At 37.4% G+C, this 21276-nt stretch overlaps 1 protein-coding gene across 1 annotated transcript in view; it reads right to left on the bottom strand.

The window, feature by feature from the left end:
* The window catches only part of BMPR1B (bone morphogenetic protein receptor, type IB), a 164367-nt gene extending 162842 nt beyond the window's left edge, over positions 1–1525 (bottom strand). The window contains exon 1 of the mRNA XM_011932880.1: positions 1373–1525. The gene's annotated coding sequence lies outside the window, so the exon portion shown is untranslated. The remainder of the gene's footprint in view (positions 1–1372) is intronic.
* Positions 1526–21276: the final 19751 nt, after the last annotated feature.

The raw sequence follows: 21276 nt of genomic DNA, 5'->3' as shown, positions 1-21276 counted from the left end.
TTAGCCAGTTAGATTCTATAACTGGGAAATGCCCATTCTAGATCAATCATGGTTGTATTTTCAAAATAAAGATATTGTCAAAAATCTAAATCAAACCCACTAATAAAATGGAAATAGTAGGCAGAATTTGAAGAAGTACAAAGATTCAGATGATAAAATGAGCATTAAATGAATGTCAAAATACTGTTTAAGATATCAATTACATTAGCCTTAAAGTATTTCTGAAGTAATAAAATTAATTTTGAAACATTTTGCGTCATTTGAAAAGTTGTATATGCATTCAACAAAAGTGATACTGCACAACTATTGGTCTCATTTTAAGATACTTATCTTGATTTAAACATACTCTACCTGTTGTTTTAGATCTGGCTTACCCTATTTTAGAATGAGCTGATTTCTGTATATTAGTCCTAACACAAAATCTGAGCCAGAGTATTAGCTTTTCCTCATATCTCTATTGCTGTACAGCTTCAGCTCTACAGCAGCATCAATCTCATTTTTTGTTTTTAACTTAAATACGTAGTACAGAAAACCCTTTGGACCTATAATCACCATCTATAACCCAACTTAACAGTTCTAAATATCATGCTAATGCTGATAGTTCTACAATCTGAAATGTAATCAAGGAAATTTTCATTATGTCAGTAGATAAATTTCCTCTAGTTAAAGCCACAGTTCTAGTGAAACAACACAATTTACTTTCTAGTGCATGTGTAGTAGACATAAACATACAAGTATGTATATTTCATGAGCATTCTAAACCAGAAAATACATAGAAAACAATTTTTGTCTCCCTCAGTGCCAGTGGTTTTAATGATAATCTGGAATATGAAAAACCACAATGAAGATGAACACGCTACAGCACCGTGAACATACACAGAAATATATTTAAAGTGCTACAGGTGATGACAGGAAAAACAAACTATTAATGCATAGGAGGAGATGTTAATTTTAGTTTGAGGTTGAGTATGGAGTCGCAGTTTTTAAGAACCCAATAGGAAGTGACCTGGACAGAGAACTTCTCCTTAGTGCTTGCCTTTGGCACCATGAATTAGGAAGACTGTTCTCACTTCTCACCGCCCCAGGTTCTCTCTAATCTCAAAGGTACTATTTCACTTCAGTGCACTGGAAAATGGAGGTTGGCTTTTTTAAAAAAAAAGACCTCGTTACCCAAATTCCCAGTTTCCACATTTTGACATTGACTACTACACCTTCATACATTCATCTGAAAGTTTCTCTTACAATCCATGTGTAGACCACTCACTATGATAAACTTAACTGACACTAATGTTTTAATACTGACATAAAAGTAAATAGGAATTTACCAACTGGAAGACCTCGAGTTTGACAGAATGAAGAGACAGAAACTTACTGATAGGACACAGTATGAAATTGCTGCTTGAGAGCTATTCCTACCACACGCAGGAAACGTCTGGTCAATGTACCCGGCATTCTCAACAGCAGTACACAAAACGGCTCTGCCACCAAGAACATTCTTACCCAGCAGGCAGCCCTCCTCATTAGCTTTGACATGCCACACAGCCCTCTGCTTACTGATGCAGTGCAGCCAACAGGGAGAGAGAGTTTACGAGTAACAGCGAGACCAAACTGGCTAATTACTTACCTTCTCACTTATGGCAGGCTTGCTTGTTTAACTTTTTGTTTCCTCTCTTGTCATAGCTCAGCGCCAAATGGTTATGAATCAGCAGAAGTCTGAACCTGACAGTCAAAAAGAATATATTTTCAGAAAAGAACTGGAAATTAACATTCCTTCCACTGCAGTCTTTCTTTCCTTGCCCTCTGTGTGCATGTTACTCTCCCGTTTTCTCTCTCTGCAAGGCAGCTATGTAGTGGTCTATAAATATTGACCCTGACACTTGCTCAGTGCTTTACTTGCTCATGGCACAGGTCTGTGTTACTGAACACCGTGGTAATACTCCAGCAAAGTTCTCAGCTGCTCAGACAAAGCTGTGGATTGGCTCACTACCCAGCAACCCTGTGCTTGCCTGGAAATACCATTCTGCTGCCAGCTTTACAGATGCTATGGGCCTTTCCTGAGGCCTGTATCAGGCACAGAAGGGCAATCATGAAGTTTGTCTGAAGAAATACAGCTTTCCTCAGGCAGGTGGAGAAAAGTGGGGCTAGGTGGAGTCAAAGACAAGAAAGGAAATACTGCCTTTGTTTCAGCCAAACAACACACTCTCAAACCCTTTATAAATAAAGTCATATCTAAATGTCAGTCAATCAAGCTTTATAAAACTTAATTATGACATATTATGAATCCAAACGACACAGGAAAGCAGTTTTGTAATCTTTTTTAATATTGCTTCCCAACAAGAAAGGCTGCAGTGACTAAGTAAGTGGTCACAAAAATATGTCAACGTAAGTTCATTTGGAGAATGATAGAAATGTATAGGGAAGTATAATATTAATCAGATACAACATATATTTAGTGAAAGACGCTAAAATATAACCTAAAATTGTAACTCAACATAATATTTACAGTTTAAATATAAACTTCTATGTTTATAATTATGACAAGTTGAAAATTTAATTTTTAGATTAAGGATAGAATCCAAGTCATGACACTATAGTATATGATTTGCAGGTGACATAAACAAGGTACACAGTATCTCCATATATCACCTATAAGGTCCACAGTATGAATGAGTAGAAAATAAATGAGCCCATATTTTTTATTGCTCATCAAAGATAATCATGTGTTTGCTTTACTAAAATTTTCTCTTGATTAAATCAAAGGTAAAGGAAACTTTTGGGAGACTCTGGTCACTTACTCATCTTACAGATAAGAAAAACAACCCACAGGCTGGTTACTTTGCCCAGGGTCACATGGTAACTTTGTGACACAGCCAACATGGCAACTTTGTGACAGAGCCAAAACTAGAAACCTGGCCTAATTACTTACAGTACTGTGTTCCTTCTATCAGAACGGTGGTTCTCAAAATAATCTTTAGTCTCATCTTCATGTGAAAGCTTACTAAAATCTTACCAGTAAATGCAAATATTACAGCCAGAAAAATAATCAGCATAGAACAAAAATAGCTTTTTACAGTGTAACTGACAAAAAAAAAACAATAAAGTTGCACATAACAATTAACTTTCTATTTGAAATCCATCTTTCCTTGCTTATTGCAAAAATTAATATTTATCTCATAAATTAACTTACTGTCAAGAGATGTATATAACTAGGTGCTGAACAGGCAAAGATAAAACATAGTTCCTACTCTCAAACACCTTCCAGGTCTAATTCCAGAAAAACAAAAGAGAAGTTAAATGTAAAACAATGTAGCAACAAAGACTAGAGGAGGCAACGATGGGAGAAGGGAAAATGAGCATCTGAGCCAACATGAAGTAGGGGTGGAAGAGGTAATTCCTCACTCCAGACTTCTGGATCCTAAAGAATGGGCAGAAGGTAGTGAGGCAAAAAAAGGAAGAATAACACAATCAAGACAGAGGCAGGAAAGAGCACAACACATACTTAGAACTTCAAACAGATCTTTCTTGCTGGAGACAGTAAGTAGTTAAAAACAAAACAAAACCAACTAGAAGGAGTAAGGTGATGAGGGATTTTATAAGCCAGGTTGACAAACTTGGGTTTTATAGAGTAGGATAGGCTACCAAGCTTTAATTGCCTTTATTCACAGACTCCTAAAAGAATTTTGAAAAATTATGTAAAATTATGTAACCATTTACACATTACCAAATTGACATTTACAAATTTTCACCTGTGGTAAAATATGTACTTGCAAAGAATTTAATTTCTACCCTATTGGAAATATTGACATTTTAAAACAAAACACATCAGCTATTTTAAATATACTCAATAGCATCTAAATCTACAATAATTTAATATAACCACTATCTATTTAAATAACACACAGAGATGATTCTTTTGGCAGCTGAAATTTACATGGCAATTTATTTTCTTGACCTTTATTTCCATCTCACGGCCTCAGAGAATTTTTACATATTTTTATAATTAAGTCCTCAGTTGTTCACCCTGTCATACTTTTTTTTTTTTTTTTTTGGAGATGGAGTCTTGCTCTGTTACCCGGATTGGAGTGCAGTGGTGCTAACTTGACTCACTACAACCTCCGCCTCCTGGATTCAGGCAATTCTCCTGCCTAGGCCTCCCAATTACCTAGGACTACAGGCGTGTGCCACCATACCTGGCTACTTTTTGTATTTTTAGTGGAGATAGGGTTTTCCCATGTTGGCCAGGCTGGTCTCAAACTCCTAACCTAGGTAATCTGCCCACCTCGGCCTCCCAAAGTGCTGGGATTACAGGCGTCAGCCACTGCACCCTGCCACCCTGTCATACTTCTCTGCAATACACATTTAATGCATTAGTTGAATTTTTAATGTTAAATTGTCTATGATTCCAGGATAATGCACCATAATAACATTTGGGATGGATAAGGGTGTGCTTTTCTTTTGTAAGGTAAGAGAAAGAGTGTTGTGAATAAAGCACTATTCTCAGGAAGATCAATATTAATAAACAGTTTATGTAGAAGTGGAGAATCTAGACACTGATTCCATTAAAATTACCCATTCAACTGCTAAGAGAAAGAAACCAGTCTGAAAAGGCTACATACTGGGCTGGGTGCAAGTGGCTCACACCTGTAAACCCAGTACTTTTGAGAAGCCAAGGCAGAAGGATTTCTCGAGCCCAGAAGTTCGAGACCAGCCTGGGAAACACGGCAAGACCCTGTCTCTACAAAAAATTTAAAACATGAAATAAAAAAATTTAAATTAGGCAGTTGTGGTGGCACACACCTGTAGTCCCGGCTGAGGCGAGAGGATCCCTTGAGCTCAGGGATTCGAGGCTGTAGTAAGCTATGACTGTGCCACTGAACTCCAGCCTGGATAGCAGAACAAGACCCCATCGCTTTAGGGGGAAAAAAAAAGGCTACATACTGTATGATTCTAACCATATGGCATTCTGGAAAAGGCAACACAATAGACAGTGTAAAGACTGGTGGTTGTCAGGAGATGACGGTGAAGCACGGGATTTTTAGGGCAGTGAAACTACTCTGTATGACGCTGTAATGGCAGATGAATGATATTATGCATTTGACAAAGCCCACAGAGCTGTGAAACACAAAGAGTGAGCCTTAATGTAAACTATGAACTTTAGTGAAGTCTCTTTCTCTGTCTTCTTGAGGAATGTGGTCTAGAGGGAGTAGAAGTATTATTTATTGAGGACTGTCCAAAAGGGGCTTTGGAAATATTATCTCTAACACTAAAAACAATACTGGCAGATGGTTATGTTTTTGCTTTTTTTAAAATAAAGAAAATGAGGTTTAGTGTTATTAAGCAGCTTGTCTGAAGTCATGTGACTAATAAATTAAAGAACTGAGATTCAGCCCAAATCTGTCTGGCTGGACTACAGTACCACACAAAGCCTTTATATCAGTCACTGAAGATGTACAGGCCCATGCCCAGGCAAGGAAGTGGATTAAACAGTGCACTCACAAACTCAGGACAGATTCACTGCATCCTGCATTTCTCTCAAGGAACTGTTTGAATTTTAATATTGAGTATTGAGGGGTAGCGGAAAGATAGGACTAACAAATTAAGCAGTGGATGAAATTAAAGTAACTGATATACCTTACTAAAGAGAACTTAAAGGTTTTTTTAATCTTCAATTTGACTGATGGGCAAGGAATATATGAAGAGTCAAGTGGGGTTCTTCTTTGAATGGCTGGGTTTTTGCCAAGGCAAGGTTTTGGGAGGAGGAGGCAACTTTGGAACAGGGAGCTGGGAAGAGCAGATGGATTTAGTTTGGGACATGATGAACTTTAGATATCTGTGTTGTACTGAAATATGTTCAATGGGCATTTAAATATACTAGTCTAGAATACCGGAGAGATGAAGACTGCATCAATTCAGTAAGCAGTTTTGTATTCTTGCTTTCCTGGTTCAAACCTTGTCACCATATAGTCTATTCTCAGTACAGAAGAGAAGTCACTTAAAAACCTCATTCAGATTACATTCATCTTCTAATCAAACCCCTGTACTGCTTCCCCATTTTACTCAGAGTAAAAGCTAAAGTCCTCACAATGCTCCACATAGCCTAGCCCCACTTTATTCTCTCATTTTGTCTCTGACAGCTTGGACTAGGGCCCCCCTCAGTTTCTCAGCTCCAACCCACTTGTCCTCATAACATTCCTTAAATATGCCTGACCAGTTTACCCTTGGTATCATTCTATTTGCTGTATGTTCTTGCAGAAAGCTGCATGGCTAACGTTCAACTCCCTGTTGAAAGTGTACCTTCTCAGCAAAGCGCATCACTCTCATACTATTTAAAATTGCAAACTTCCTTGTTATTTGTTATTGTTTGTGTCTTCCCCATAGAATATAAGTTCAATAATAGCATAGATTTCAAGCACCTAAACTGAGCCTTCTACCTAATGAATGCACAATAAATATTTGTTAGATAAATGACTAAAATAAACATTTACGAGCAATACGCCAATAAAGGTGGCTCCCAAGGTCATGAGATCTCTCAGAAATAGCATGTATAATGAGAAGTAAACCAAAATCAACATTTACAAAGCAGGTCAAGGAAGAGAAGGGCATAAAGACTGAAAAACAATTACGAGGTCAGTAGAAGGAGAATGAAAAAGGGCTGAATGAGGACAGAGTCAAGGACTGAGAGGTCAACAATGTCAAATGCCATGGAAAGATTAAATATGAAAGAGATTGAAAAAGCCCATTACATACAACATTCAGAAAGTACTGTGATACTAAAAACCACTGAAATGCACGATTTAAAAGGGCAAATTTTATGGTGTATAAATTCTATTTCAATAAAGCAGTTATTACAAAAGAAAAAGCATTGGCAGCTGAGCTGTTTTCACTGCAGGTGGGAGGTAAGCAAGGAAAGTGAGACAGGAATAAAGTCACACTTTTGAAAAGTTTGCCCAAAAAGAAAAAGAAGGATGGGGTGATGCTTTAAAACAACAAACAAACAAAACAACCACAAAAATACATTCAGTGTAGAGGTTGAGTACTCTGAAGTCAAGTAGCCCCGTGTTTTCTTCTTTCTCCAGTTACATTGTAAGTTACATATGTGCCTTACCTTCCCCATCAATGAAATGGATTTAATGTTAGTACCTTGCATCACTGGGAATCAATAATTCATTGTATTGTTGAATAATATTTCATTGTATGGGCATGCCAGGTTTTATTTATGCATTCATCAGCTAATGAACATTTGGGTTTGTTTCCACTTTTGGGCCATTATGAATAATGCTGCTATAAACAAGTTTTTGCTTCAACTTATATTTTCTTTTTTTTTTTTCCTTTTTTTTTTTTTTTGAGACAGACAGAGTCTCACTCTGTTGCCCAGGCTGGAGTGCAGTGGTGTGATTTCAGTTCACTACAGCCTCCGCCTCCCGGGTTCAAGCAATTCTCCTGTCTCAGTCTCCCAAGTAACTGGGATATAGGCGCCTGCCACCACGCCTGGCTAATTTTTGCATTATAGTAGAGATACGGTTTCACCATACTGGCCAGGCTGGTCTCGAACTCCTGACCTAGTGATCCACCCGTCTTGGCCTCCCAAAGTGCTGGGATTACAGGTGTGAGCCACTGTGCCCAGCCTCAGCTTATATTTTCATTACTCTTGAGTAAATACCAAGGAGTAAAACTGCTAATATGCTAATTTTATGTTTAAGATAGTCAAGAACTGTCCAACTGTTTCCCAAAGCAGAATTTCACTGTGGCTTTAATCTGCATTTTCCTAGTGATAAATAATGTTGAGCATCTTTTCATGTGCTTATTAGCCATTTGGCTATTTACTTTTGACTTCTGGTAAACATAATTTCAGAAAAACACTATGACCAAATAAAGCTTAAAATATGTTTTTGAGGGCCCAAGAAAGTTGTACCTGGCATAGAGTTACTTACTTGTTAACTGAATAAACTAATAAACAAATGAATGATTAAGGAATAAGAAATATTTTATTTATTAGTATATTGTTTCAGTTTTTAAAATGAATTTGAATTCCTATACAATTTCAGTAGAACTTTTAGTAAGGAGAAGCAGCTTTGGGAAAAAAATAAAATTGCAAAGAAAATGTGCTAATCCTCTGTTCAAATTATTATGATAAATACCTATACTGGTACTTTCAGTTTGGTAATAATAAAATACTCTATCAGATCAATGTTAGGTAGCTGAAATTGTAATCTTGTTACATTAATGCTTTAATTTAATGCTTCCTTGAAATTAGGTGTTAAAAACGCAAGAAGCTAAGTGGTGAATGACTTTTTTTGTTTGTTTGTTTGTTTTGACAGTCTCGCTCTGTCACCAGGCTGGAGTGCAGTGGCGCGATCTCGGCTCACTGTAACTTCCACCTCCTGGATTCAAGCGAGTCTCCTGCCTTGGCCTCCTGAGGAGCTGGGACTATAGGCACGTACCACCACGCCCAGCTAATTTTTGTATTTTTAGTAGAGATGCGGTTTCACCATGTTGGCCAGGATGGTCTCCATCTCTTCACCTCATGATCCACCGGCCTCGGCCTCCCAAAGTGCTGGGATTACAAGCGTGAGCCATCGTGCCTGGCCGTGAATGATTTTAAAATATACTGTTGACAAACTTAATCATATATGAATACTACAAATTTATGTAATGGGACATTCTTCAGGGGCAAATGGGTACAAGCAAGATATTAATAATCCAAGCTAGTCTTCATTTTTCATCTGAGGGAACCGGTGACGTTCAGTGTAAATGAATGAGGAGAAAGAATACTGACCCTACGATGTGCCTAATTAGAAGTAAACTATAAACTGTTTTTAATCCTCTTTTTTTTCATACTTTAGGGGCCTATTATTAGGCATATCATATACAGACTCACTTACCTTTAACTCTAAAGTTCTTTGTTCTCAAGTAATAAATAATTTGGGCTCCCAGGACCCCACAGGAAAATCATACATAAGTCTACCAACCTTACTGCTGCCACTTTATTGTAATACATACCCATTATTAGTATGAGAAGTATTGGCTGCTCAATTAATAAATAGGACATTTGTTCTTTTCAACTGAAATTATGTTGTATGTAAGTTGTAAAGATGGAATAAACTAAATCCAGAAACCACAGCAAAGAATGCGTCTTTTTAAACTTTTATATGACATCTCACAAACCAAATGGCAAACTAAACTAAAGCGCTTTATCATTTATCAATAGAAATTGTTCTTAAATTCATAGTGCATAGAATACACATGACCATAACCAATAATCAAACTAAATTATGTTTAATAAAATAAGGTAATAATGAAGAATGAAAAGCACCCAGAATTTCAAGTTATTTTTGTTATAGTCATTGCTAATTGAACCTATATTAAAACTTCACTGATTTCTCATCATGTTTAATAATAATAGCTGGGTTTCCAGCTGTGTTATCAGTATTTCAATTTCTTTTTCTCCTAGAGCTAAATGCATATTTATATGACATGAATGACAATATCAAAAGTGTTATTTAACATAATAAATATTTGCAATATACTTTCAAGCATTTTCTACTTTTTAAAAGTCTGCAGTTCTTAAAATCATCATATACCTGTAAGTAGAAATTTCTTAAAGGTAAGGAATTAATCCTCACTAAATCAAAAATTTCTACAATTACTCCAAAACGGAAATTAGATTAGGTCTATGTGACAACAAGAGACTAGATAAGAACATTTAATTCTATTAATCTCTGGATGATTCTAATATCCAGATAAATCATTATCTGACATTTTAAATAACTATTTTCTTTCATTATAAAGGCGTAGCTGAATTCTCAATGTTTCTTTTTTAGAAATGACTCATTAGAGGATATTTTCATTCACACAGATACACATAATTAACACTATGCCATTAATTTTATGGAATAGTTATTTCTAGAAAAAAAAAAACTGCAGTATATTTGGTTAGGCAATACAACCGGAATCTCAAGAATAAAAAGTATCTTTCGAGGGGGGGGTCAAAAAGGTGGTCCTGAAACCATCCATGCCGGAGAGATTTATGTCAGCTAAAAAGGAAAGAAGCAAAGATTGGTGGATTCCTTAAGACAAGCTAAAGTCATGCATTAGAATGGGGGAAATCTCAGGAAGGAGGGACTCAGCAAAAACCAACTCAATGGTCTCAATGGGAGAGGAGAATATCTGTCTACCAAGTTTAAGGTGACTTTCACTGTTTATTAATCATAAGGCAGTAGCTCAGAAAATATCACTGAATGATTAAATTTAGGTAGTGAAAACAGGAATGTGCATTGTCTGAAAATTCATTAAAAAAACAAAAACACTGGTCTATTTTACAGCTCCATAATAAATACACTTTCACATGGAAGATTTAAATTGCAAAGCTCAGGAATATCATTATTCAATTTATATTTTTAATCAAAATATATTTTTTTAAAAGAGGAAATAGTAAGAAAACAATAAAACAAACTAATCTTTGTAAAAAATGAATGAAACATCCATTATTCTTCTTTGGTTCACATATAAAATGTGGTTGTTTCCACTTGCCGTTCTGACTGACAGGGCCTGAAATTCTCTTGAAATGTGGTGTCAAAAATAACTAAAGAGTAATGAAAAAAAAAGACAAAAAATGAAAAATCTCATTTCTACACTTTGGTAGATCTGAATATTGTCACGTAAAATACATTGTCAAGACCTGATTAAATTAGACTTTAAGATGGATGGAAGCAATTCTTTTTGTTTTTGAAAATTTTACTTTCATGAGATTACTTTGGAGTGGGTGAAAACTGACAGGAATGTACTCTGAGTTTTGTTTTTGTTTTCCATCCTCTAATTTACTTCAATCTGGTATGAGTCCTAGATTGAGCAAGAACAGAGCTGCAACTGAGCTGAAGAAAGATAGTAAAAGTAGAAAACGTAAGAATAAAGAAAATCCTTATACTTTTTTTCATGACCCAATAAACAGATGAAATAATGTTATCAAACAGCATGTCAATGTAGTAATTAAACTACCTATGTTTTTGTTTTGTTTTAAAGGTAACCGGTATAGAACCAATGAATCAAAATAATTGTTTTACATAAATACTTGTGTTTGGAAAAACATATGCAAACCGCCCCCTTATAATTGATACTTAACACCAGTAGAGAATATGAAAGAATAAAGTCCAGGAACCTTAAAAACATGTCTAAGGGCAAAGAGATCCATGGTGCTGGGGTAAAACCTCTCTTACGGTCCAACTCCTAATGGTCTGTACAAATCTAACAACTCACATTTACATTTTTACAAGGGCTCTTTCATTTGTTCATCGGGATAAGCAATAAGAAAGTATTCCTACTTTACACATGAGAAAAGTGAAGTTCAGAGCAGGGAACTTCACTTCCCAGCTTTGGGAATAGCCCAATGTGTGAATGTTTGAAAGAAATATAGATAGAAACTGAATTCAGGTCATCTCACCTTAAATCTTGGGCTCTTACTACTATATCTTTCAGTAACACCACAGGAACAAATCTCAGTAGAATTATTTTCCTATAGGAAAACACAATAATTCCCAAGGAACAGAATGAAGTCTTCCAATTTGGGGCATATATATTTTTATTGACAATGGCCACACACACAAACATAAAGCTCTTATTTTGGTTTCTCTGGTGTTGGTTAATGGCAGTATCATTACTTAGTCATCCATGCTAAAAATCTCAATGTCTCACTTCTGCTCTCCCCTATTTCCAATTAGTTATTATATACTCAAGATTCTTGAGTATATTTTGATCTCTGGAGCTTGTCTCCTTTTCTTTCCTCTGTTCCTACTGAAATTCAGACTTAGCTTTTATCTAACTTTAAATACTGAAATGATCACAAGATAGGCTCCCTGGCACCACTTTCCTTTCTCCTCCATCAATCTTCTGTATTGTTACTATGCTGATTTTTTTAATCAAGACCCCCTCTGGCAACAGAGGGTTCAAACTTCTCAGCAGAGAATAAAGGCCTTTCCACCACCTTGACCTGGCCCTGTCCTTTCAGGTTCATTTCCCCCTCTGCCAATAACACAAATCCCACCTTATGCTCTCCTAATGTACCATGCCATCTGTTCACAGGAAATGCCATGTATAGATTTTCCATACCTCTGTTCACAGAATGACCTTCTGTAAACCTTTATTTCTGTGCAGTAACATTTAAGCCAGAACAGAACTATATCCAGATATGTGAGAAAGGAGATTCAAATTAAAAGAAGGAAAACTACTTTGGATGCTATAACTCTGGTATCAAGACTTTGCTTTCCTTGCTTGCTGTTTCCTTCCTAGAAATGTGACATTGGTAGAGTTTCCTCATAAAAGCACAAGGGAAAAGCGCACACCAGTTTCCAGGCTTACAGCAGCAAAGCTATGACAATACTGTGTATTTCAGAAGGACTTTGGGAACCTGAACAGAATTTCTGTCCTGAACATCAATTTTTCTTTCTCTGTTTAATTATCTGTGCAATTTTTTAAAGACAATAAAAATATGTCCATTCCAACTGCATGAGTGTCCTTTTGAAAGACCTAGTCATCTATCAGGTAAAATTATGCATAGTAGTACTATAGAGATTTTGAAGCAGAATACAATCTGAACGAGCAATCCTAAGTAGTATTTAAGTGATAAAATTATGACAAAAGTACCCATGGAGCTAATAGGGCCTCTACATAGAGATTTTTAAATATTTATGTGCCCAAGGACTGCTGCAATTTCTTTTGGGTAGAATAATGAAGTTCAAAGTACACTGATGAAAGTTTTCATTGAGTTTACTGGCAATCAATATCAATTAAAAGCTACATTTTAAAATGCATATCAGGTGTTACTGGAAAATGCATCTATCTGAATAGCAGCTATTGAGAAGTTTATCAAAAACAGTAAATAATGTATAAAAAGTCCCAAGTGAGTGATGAAAACCTGATTCAAATGACAAGTCACATATCAGTTGGAAGCCAGTGCACAGACTTATTGGCACCAACAATGTTTTCTTAATTTCCTAAGTGTGCATAACATCATGCCCTCCCCCTCCAATTGGCTTAGTATATCCCTTTTTATTGCTTTATTCTATTAAAAATTACTTCAACTCACTTACATTCCTGACAAATCCATTTTATAATTTTAATTAGCAATTCTAATCCTTCTCATGGAATATTTCTTATTTATTTTATGTTTTCATTCAATAAACACTTGCTTAGTACCTGTTATGGGGCTGTTATGGGCCTCGCACTCTAGACACAATCCCTGTTCCCAGTGAGGCTAAAAGCTAGTGAGGGAGACAGACTGGTGGCTACATCGCTACAATTATAATATGGCAAAAGCCATGAGATAAACATGCAACATAGAAAATAAAACTTCCTGGAGACTGAGCTCAGAGAAGGCTTTGTGGAGGGGGAGGTGATACTTGGATTCTTAAAATAAGAGACGTTAACCTGAAAGTATATGAAGATTTCTAATATGGGACACTTTGGTAAGACCTAAAATATGGCTTTGGAGTGACAGCTTTAAGTGGTAGTAACAGGCTTAATATCACTGCCCTTAAATTTTCCGTATTGAGACTACCACGTTTCTAAGTGTACTTCCTCTCTCTGCCTGTTGATATTTCCATTCATTTCATTCTAGGTCTCTATTCAAATTTTTAAAATGTGATCTCATGTAACTTTTTGGCAAAAATAAGATATAATTATGAATATTACCGAAATCATTTTCAATTGGCATTTTTATTCATTTGTTTAAAAAATATTTATTGAGCAACTGCTATGTGGTAGGCTTAAACGTTGGATACATGATGGTGAAGCAGCATGTCAGGTATATTCTCTCATGGACTTTATATACTAGTGGGAAAACAAACACTAACAAATGAATGTGATAATAACAAATAGAAAAAAAGCAATAATAAAATTTAAACAGAATCATGTGATAATATTTGAAAAACAAAGCTTTAGACAGGGAAATTCAGAAAATGCCTGCTTAAAGCAGAGCCCTTGGAGCTGACACCTGAATGGTGAGAAACAGCCAGCCATGTAAAGACCTGTAGGAAGAGGATCCCAAGCAGAAGAAACTGCTAATGGAAAGTTTCTTGGTTAAGAACACTCTTTAGTATTCTGGTGACAATTTTTTTTTTTTTGGAGACGGAGTCTCGCTCTGTTGCCCAGCTGGGGTGCAGTGGTGCTATCTCGGCTCACTGCAAGCTCCGCCTCCCGGGTTCACGCCATTCTCCTGCCTCAGCCTCCCCAGTAGCTGGGACAACAGGCACCCGCCACCACGCCCTGATAATATCTTGTATTTTCAGTAGAGAGGGGGTTTCACCATGTTAGCCAGGATGGTCTCAATCTCCTGACCTCATGATCCGCCTGCCTCGGCCTCCCAAAGTGCTGGGATTACAGGCATGAGTCACCATGCCTGGCTGACAATTTTTTTTTTTTTTTGAGACAGAGTCTTGCTCTGTCGCCCAGACTGGAGTGCAGTGGTGCTATCTCGGCTCACTGCAAGCTCCGCCTCCCGGGTTCACGCCATTCTCCTGCCTCAGCCTCCGGAGTAGCTGGGACTACAGGCGCCCGCCACCACGCCCGGCTAGTTTTTTGTATTTTTTAGTAGAGACGGGGTTTCACCGTGTTAGCCAGGATGGTCTCGATCTCCTGACCTCATGATCCGCCCGTCTCGGCCTCCCAAAGTGCTGGGATTACAGGCTTGAGTCACCGCGCCCGGCCCGACAATTTTTTTTTTTAATGATAAAGAGGACACATGATGATGTCAAATAAGCAGATGGTGGCCAAAAGGCATGGTTGCTTTTGGCCAGTGGTTCTTAAATCGTACTGCACATTAATATCAACTAGGACGTTTTTAAAAATCCAGATACCCAGGACATATCCCAAACCAATGAAATGAGAATTGCTAGAGTAAAAGGCAGACGCCAGTATTCTTTAAAGTTCTCCTTGTAATTCTGATATGCAGCCAAGGTTGAGAAGTACTAATTTAGGCCACAGTAAGAAATTTATATTTTAGTTTAATTACATAAGCAGACTTTGGAAGATAAAGATTTCATATGAAACTTCCGTCATGCGTCTGATTGTTTAGTTCCTATCTGAATGTTTGTTTTGTTTTGTTTTGTTTTGTTTTAAAGAAAGGCAATACACCTTTGGATACATTTCCTTCTGAAGTAAATTTATGAATAACAAAAATGAAAGCAATTCTTGAAATGCTTGCCGCTAAAAATTCAAGTAATTTAGGTGAAAATGAGTTCTTCTGGAAATACCTAAGACAATTAAATCCATCTCAGATTCATTGCTTTTATGTATTCTCCCTGTGCATTCTGGAATACACTTGCTTAAAATTTGAGTAACTTTGAACCTGTTAGGAGGAAAAGATACTCAAAATGTGAAACAGTATCTACATTTTGCTTACATTATTCTTTCTGATTCCTCCTAACACTGACCACCAGGATTCCACTAGTGTGTGTTCTCTGTATTTTTAAGCCCATCTGCTGAAAGGACATATCATTTTGCAGCATGTAATTCTGATAAGAGTTTACCAGCTACCGCTGAATAATTCAACTGGGAAATAATCTGAACAGTGAAGTTGATTTACTAAAATTACTGGAACCTGAGAATCATCACGGGTTTACATGATGATTTTAAACATTTAGATACATTTATCAGGCACAGTTGCCATTTCTATTGTTCAAGTAAACACACCGGAGTATCTTTCCTTGGAGTGTATTTAGTGGAAAATAAAGTCTCCTAATCATAGGTTACATCTTCCAAGTCTTAGTGTCAATTTAGGTTCTTATTTTTTAACAGCTGAAATCATCCATAAACTAAGCAGGCTAAATTAAATTGTAAGAAAATAAAAAGCAATCAAGTACTGGTCACATTCCAGAAAGGCAAGCTAATCAGTTAAAAACTGATTTAACTATCATGTGGTGCGGAAGTCCTAAGAGTTCCACTGGCAGAGCTTCTCCTCATGTTTCTATCAGAATATTAAAATATTAATATTAAAATATGGATTAAAAATTCAACCATTCAATAGAAGATAAATTTGCTGGGCATGGTGGCTCATGCCTGTAATCCCAGAGCTTTGGAAGGCTGAAGTGGAAGGATGACTGCTTGAGTCCAGGAGTTCAAGGCTACAGTGAGCTGGGATTGCGCCACTGCACTCCGAACAGGGCAACGAGCAAACCCTCGTCTCAAAAAAAAAAAAGGATAAATTTATGAAACTCCATTATTTACCTGCCCAAAGCAATATTTCACCTAATTGCATATGTAAGTATTACACTACCAATTTTTTATCAAAGGGAATTTCAAGGTAGTAGACAAATTTTCTGCACAATGTGACAACATTGTGAGTTAAAATGATAACTTCTACTGTGTGTGTGTGTGTGTGTGTGATGGAGTCTTGCTCTGCCACTTAGGCTGGAATGCCGTAATGCAATCTCGGCTCACTGCAACCTCCACCTCCTGGGTTCAAGCAATTCTCCTGCCTCAGCCTCCTGAGTAGCTGGGATTACAGGATGGCACCACCATGCCCGGCTAATACCCAGGTATTCCCAACTTGTATTAAGTACTTGTCTTCCCTTGTCTAGTAGATTGTATTGTTATAAACTTTGATTTGACAATGATTTGTATTCATTCATTTTTCCAACCCACCTATTCCAATTCAGGGTTGGGTGGCCAGAACCTATCTCAGCAGTTCAGGGTGCAAGGCAGGAAATAACTCTGGACAGGACACCATTACCTCACACAGTGCACTCACACACCCACACTCATTCTGACTAGGACAATGCAGATATGCCCATTCACCTAATGCGCACATCTTTAGGATGTAGGAGAAAATTGAAGTACCTAAAGGAAACCCACACAGACATTGGGAGAAAGTCAGACTCCATATAAAGAGGGGCCTCGGCTGGGAATTGATTTGTTTTCTCATCAGTTACTGAAGAAAACAATGCTGAACAAGACATTACTTGAGGACCTGTTGTGTATCACAGAGGAATTTACCTGAGGGTGAGTGGTTAAGGCAAAATTAGGGCTACAACATGAAATAAGCAATCCTATTTGTAACTTAACTTATTCTATTATAACCATGCTTTGCCTATATTTTAGAAAATCATTCAAACTGTACTTAATAATTCACAAAGAAAAATTGCCTTCAATTTTGTGATGAATAACTCTTATCAGTGGTCAGTTCAACTATTAAAAAGTGGTGTGGTTTCTTAGGTACAGTAATAATTGCAATGAACTGTGATGACTTATTCTGGTATTTTCCATTCATTTTATATCACCTTTAATTCCTTTAAGAGAGCTACAGGGAACATGGTCTCCTGACAGCCCTGCGAAGATACCTTTGTGTTTCAAGCAGGTAGCAGTTTTCTGCTCCTTGGTTTTCACAAGTTGCTGCATACCTGGCACTCCCACAAAAACTAGCTGGATAGTGTTGCTGCTGAAAGCAAAGGGGAAACCAGAGTAATAAGATGCAGTGAGCAGGATCCAGCCTATGCAGACTAAACATCCGAAACAGTCCAACATTTTCCAAAGCACACGTGGCCCACATATGTAGTGACAGAAGATTAGCCAAGCTCGTGTGGCCAAGAAGAAAGGAGATGCTGGCAGCTGCACATTCGTCGCCTTAAATGAAGTTTTCACTATTCATTTTTATGAAGTTTAACCATATGGTTCTTGATATCTGAAAAGATGAATTTTGAGAATCATTGGGACAATCTGTCAATACTTATGCAAAGCGAGATTTTAGAAAGAGATGTAATTCTTCTTCACTTTAAAGGGATATTTTTCCTCTTTTCTTATAAAAACACAAGGTTTCTATACCTGGCCAGTTAAAACTACTGCCACTTAAAAATTCCGCATGTCTGAGAACTTGATATAAGTTAAAACATGCGCCACCCACAGTCATAATTTTGACTTTGCCAGAGAAAAACTTCAAATTTGATTCACTAATTACTATGGAAGTTCACTAGATGTTTACATAGCAAAATTTGAGGGTGAAAACAAAAATATGTGTAAGGTTTTCTTTTCTAACATAAAAGGTTCTGTATGTGTCAACATTTATACCTACAGTCTATTAACTTTGGAGTTAACCTGTAAAGATTGGATTCAAAGAAGTGTGGATGATTTCTTTTTAATTTTTTTTTATTTTTGCAAAGATGGTGATATGGTCTGGCTGTGTCCCAAACCAAATCTCATCTTGAATTGTAGCTCCCATAATCCCCACGTGTCATGGAGGGACCCTGGGAGGTAACTGAATCATAGGGGTGGGTTTTCCTGGATTGTTCTCACGATAGTGAGTAAGACAAAGAAGTAGACAAATTTTCTGCACAATCTGTTGGTCATGGAATTCACTGCATATGAGTTAACATGATGACAACTTCTACTCTTACCTTTCCTTTTGTGCGTGTGTGTGACAGAGAGAGATGAAGTCTTGCTCTGCCACCAGGTAAGACGTGCCTTTGCTCCTTCATCTTCTGCCATGACTGTGAGGCCTCCCCAGCCATGTGGAACTGTGAGTTCATTAAACCTCTTTCTTTATAAATTACCCAGTCTCAGGTATGTCTTTATTAGCAGCATGAGAACAGACTCAGATGGCCAATACAATCTCTCCCATTTGAAATGTTCTTCTTATGTTGTCTTTGAGATTCCTCCCATTGAGAGGTGGGGTCTAAGTTCTTTCTACTTAAATCCTGATAAGCTTATGTCTATGACAAATGTGATATTATATGATTTCCCATGTTCGTACAACCAATAAATGTTTGGTGTGTGAAAGACAAGTCATAAAATTTGATTCAACGCCACCTTACTCACCAGAATATGTGCTCTTGAAGCCTTTCACTACCACTTTAGCAGTCTGCCTCTCCATAGTACACCATGCTGGTAGAAAGGCCAAACCATCCAATGTGGAAAAACTAGAGAGACCTTGAAACTACACAAATAAAGAGATGCCTGGACAGCACCTAGCTGATTCAGTCTCTCGCTGTTCCAACTGCAGACACCATCTGTAAATGTGTGAGAGACCCTAAACTAGAATCGCCCAATTGATCCCTGCCCAAAATCCTGACCCACAGAAACCTTGAAAGGTGATAAAATTGTTTTGTTGTTTTAAGCTACTAAGTTTTATGATTATTTGTTAAAAAGCAATAGATAACTGGAACATACTTTGATAGCAGAAGTGAGTGCTATAATAAAAAAAAATACTCAAAACACGTGGCATTGGCCTTGGAACTGGACAGCAGATGGAAGAGAGAAGGGCCTGCAAGAAATTGTTAGTGAAAGCTGATGGGCCTGAAGAAATATGACTGTGTGGGCTTCAGAGAAATGATGATTAAGTTATTGGAAGGTAGAAATTCTTGTTATGTACCGGAAAAAAAAAATAGCAATACCATTGCCCATAGTGATGTTGAAAATAGAAAATATACCTAATAAAACTCCAACTACCTAGCTAAGAACATTTCCAATTAGAATACTGAAAGGAGCAACTGGCTTCCTTTTGCTTCTTTTTTTTTTTTTCTTCTGTTGCCCAGGCTGGAATGCAGTGGTGCGATCTCCGCTCACCACAACCTCCGCCTCCTGGCTTCAGGCGATTCTCCTGCCTCGGCCTCCCAAGTAGCTGGGACTGCAGGCACGCACCACCATGCCCAGCTAATTTTTGTATTTTTAGTAGAGACAAGATTTCACTATGTTGGCCAGGCTAGTCTCAAACTCCTGACCTCATGATCTGCCCCCACTCGGCCTCCTAAAGTGCTGGAATTACAAGCGTGAGCCACTGCACCTGGCCCCTTTTGCATCTTACAACACATGGACAGAGATAGATGAGTTTAAAAAGAAACTTCAAATTCAGCAAAATTTAGAGGAACTATATAAAAAAAAAAAAAGGCAACTTGCTGGGTTTGAAAATAAAACTATTTTGCATTCCCTGTCACTCCACAGAACAAAACAGTCTCAAAATAAGAAACAGTTTCAAGGGAAAAATAAAATACCAGGTATAGTCAGAAAGACTTGGTTTATAAGTAAAAGTAAGGGTGTGACTACAAAAACCCTTTAACACCAGTATTATGGTGCCTTCCACATCCTTTAAGACAGATAAAAGTCCTTCTAAAGATATTAAAGGCATATGTAGCTGACTTTCTCTGCTCAACAACATAACTACCAAAACCATTAGGGTGTTATCCCACCACAGCCTCACAGGGAATCCCTGGTAAAGAAGTGATTATTTCAAAAATGTAAGGGCATGGCTTTTGCTAATGGGGTAGATTATAAATTGATGCATAAGACACCCTCAAAATTTTAAAGCTTTAACACCTGGAACTGAAAGGAAACAAAGACAACAGAAAATTAAAAGTGACCTCTGGACACCCAAACTTCCATGCCCAAGAAAAGGCCAGAGGAAATTATCAGCTACAAATACAGGTCTTTTTTGGAAAAATAATGATGAATCAGAAGATGGAAACCAGAGAACAAACAGGAGGAGCCAAGCACCACAGAGAACAATTCCCAGGAGATGGACTGATTACTCTTTCAGCAAATGGCAAGATGACCAACTGGGTTTCAGTATGGAATATAACAGCCTCTCATTTTCCCTCTTTGGAAGAGAAAGAACTATAGAATTTTCCTATGCTTGCCCCATCATTGAATGTTTAGTGTACGAAAGGTAGATGACTTATCTCTTCAGTTCAAAGGTTTTCCAAAGAACCTCTAATTCAAAGGCTTTCAATATTCAAGAAGCCTTAGCCAAGGCGTCTTATCTGCGTCTGGAATTGATTTGGAAGACAAAATGCTGAACTTGAAACTGCATGCAGTAATGGAATGAGACTTGGGGGTCTTGAGGGCAGAAATGAGTGTAGTTTGCATGTAGGAGAGCTATATAAGTGGTTGTGGTTAGAGGATGGACTGTGGCAGATTACATTCTCCTAAGATGACCTCAATGATATTTCCCATTCCACATGTTGTTTCTTACATGTAACTCTGACACTCAAGCCTTGGAGTCTGTATTACCTCACCTTGAATTTCTGACCACGGCATAAATGCAGTTATCTGATTTCAGAGACTGGATCATAAAAGTCAATGCAGCTCTCACCTTGCTCATTATAATACAGTATTCTCTCTTTAAATATTCAGCTGCCATATATATTAGCAGTCTGACTGCCTTGGGGCTGCCATGCTATGAGGAAGTCCAAATTAGCCCATGTGAAGGGACCACATGGCCAGACTCTGAGGTTATATGAAAAGTGAGAGGTGTCTGACTAGCCCCAGCTACTTCAGCCACTTGCTATTCTAACTCTAGTC

This window comes from Colobus angolensis, unplaced genomic scaffold, assembly GCF_000951035.1.
Source record: "Colobus angolensis palliatus isolate OR3802 unplaced genomic scaffold, Cang.pa_1.0 Scaffold123, whole genome shotgun sequence".
Taxonomy (NCBI): Eukaryota; Metazoa; Chordata; class Mammalia; order Primates; family Cercopithecidae; genus Colobus; species Colobus angolensis.
Note: the sequence above shows the minus strand (reverse complement) of the source record. Positions and strands in the feature narration are given on the sequence as shown.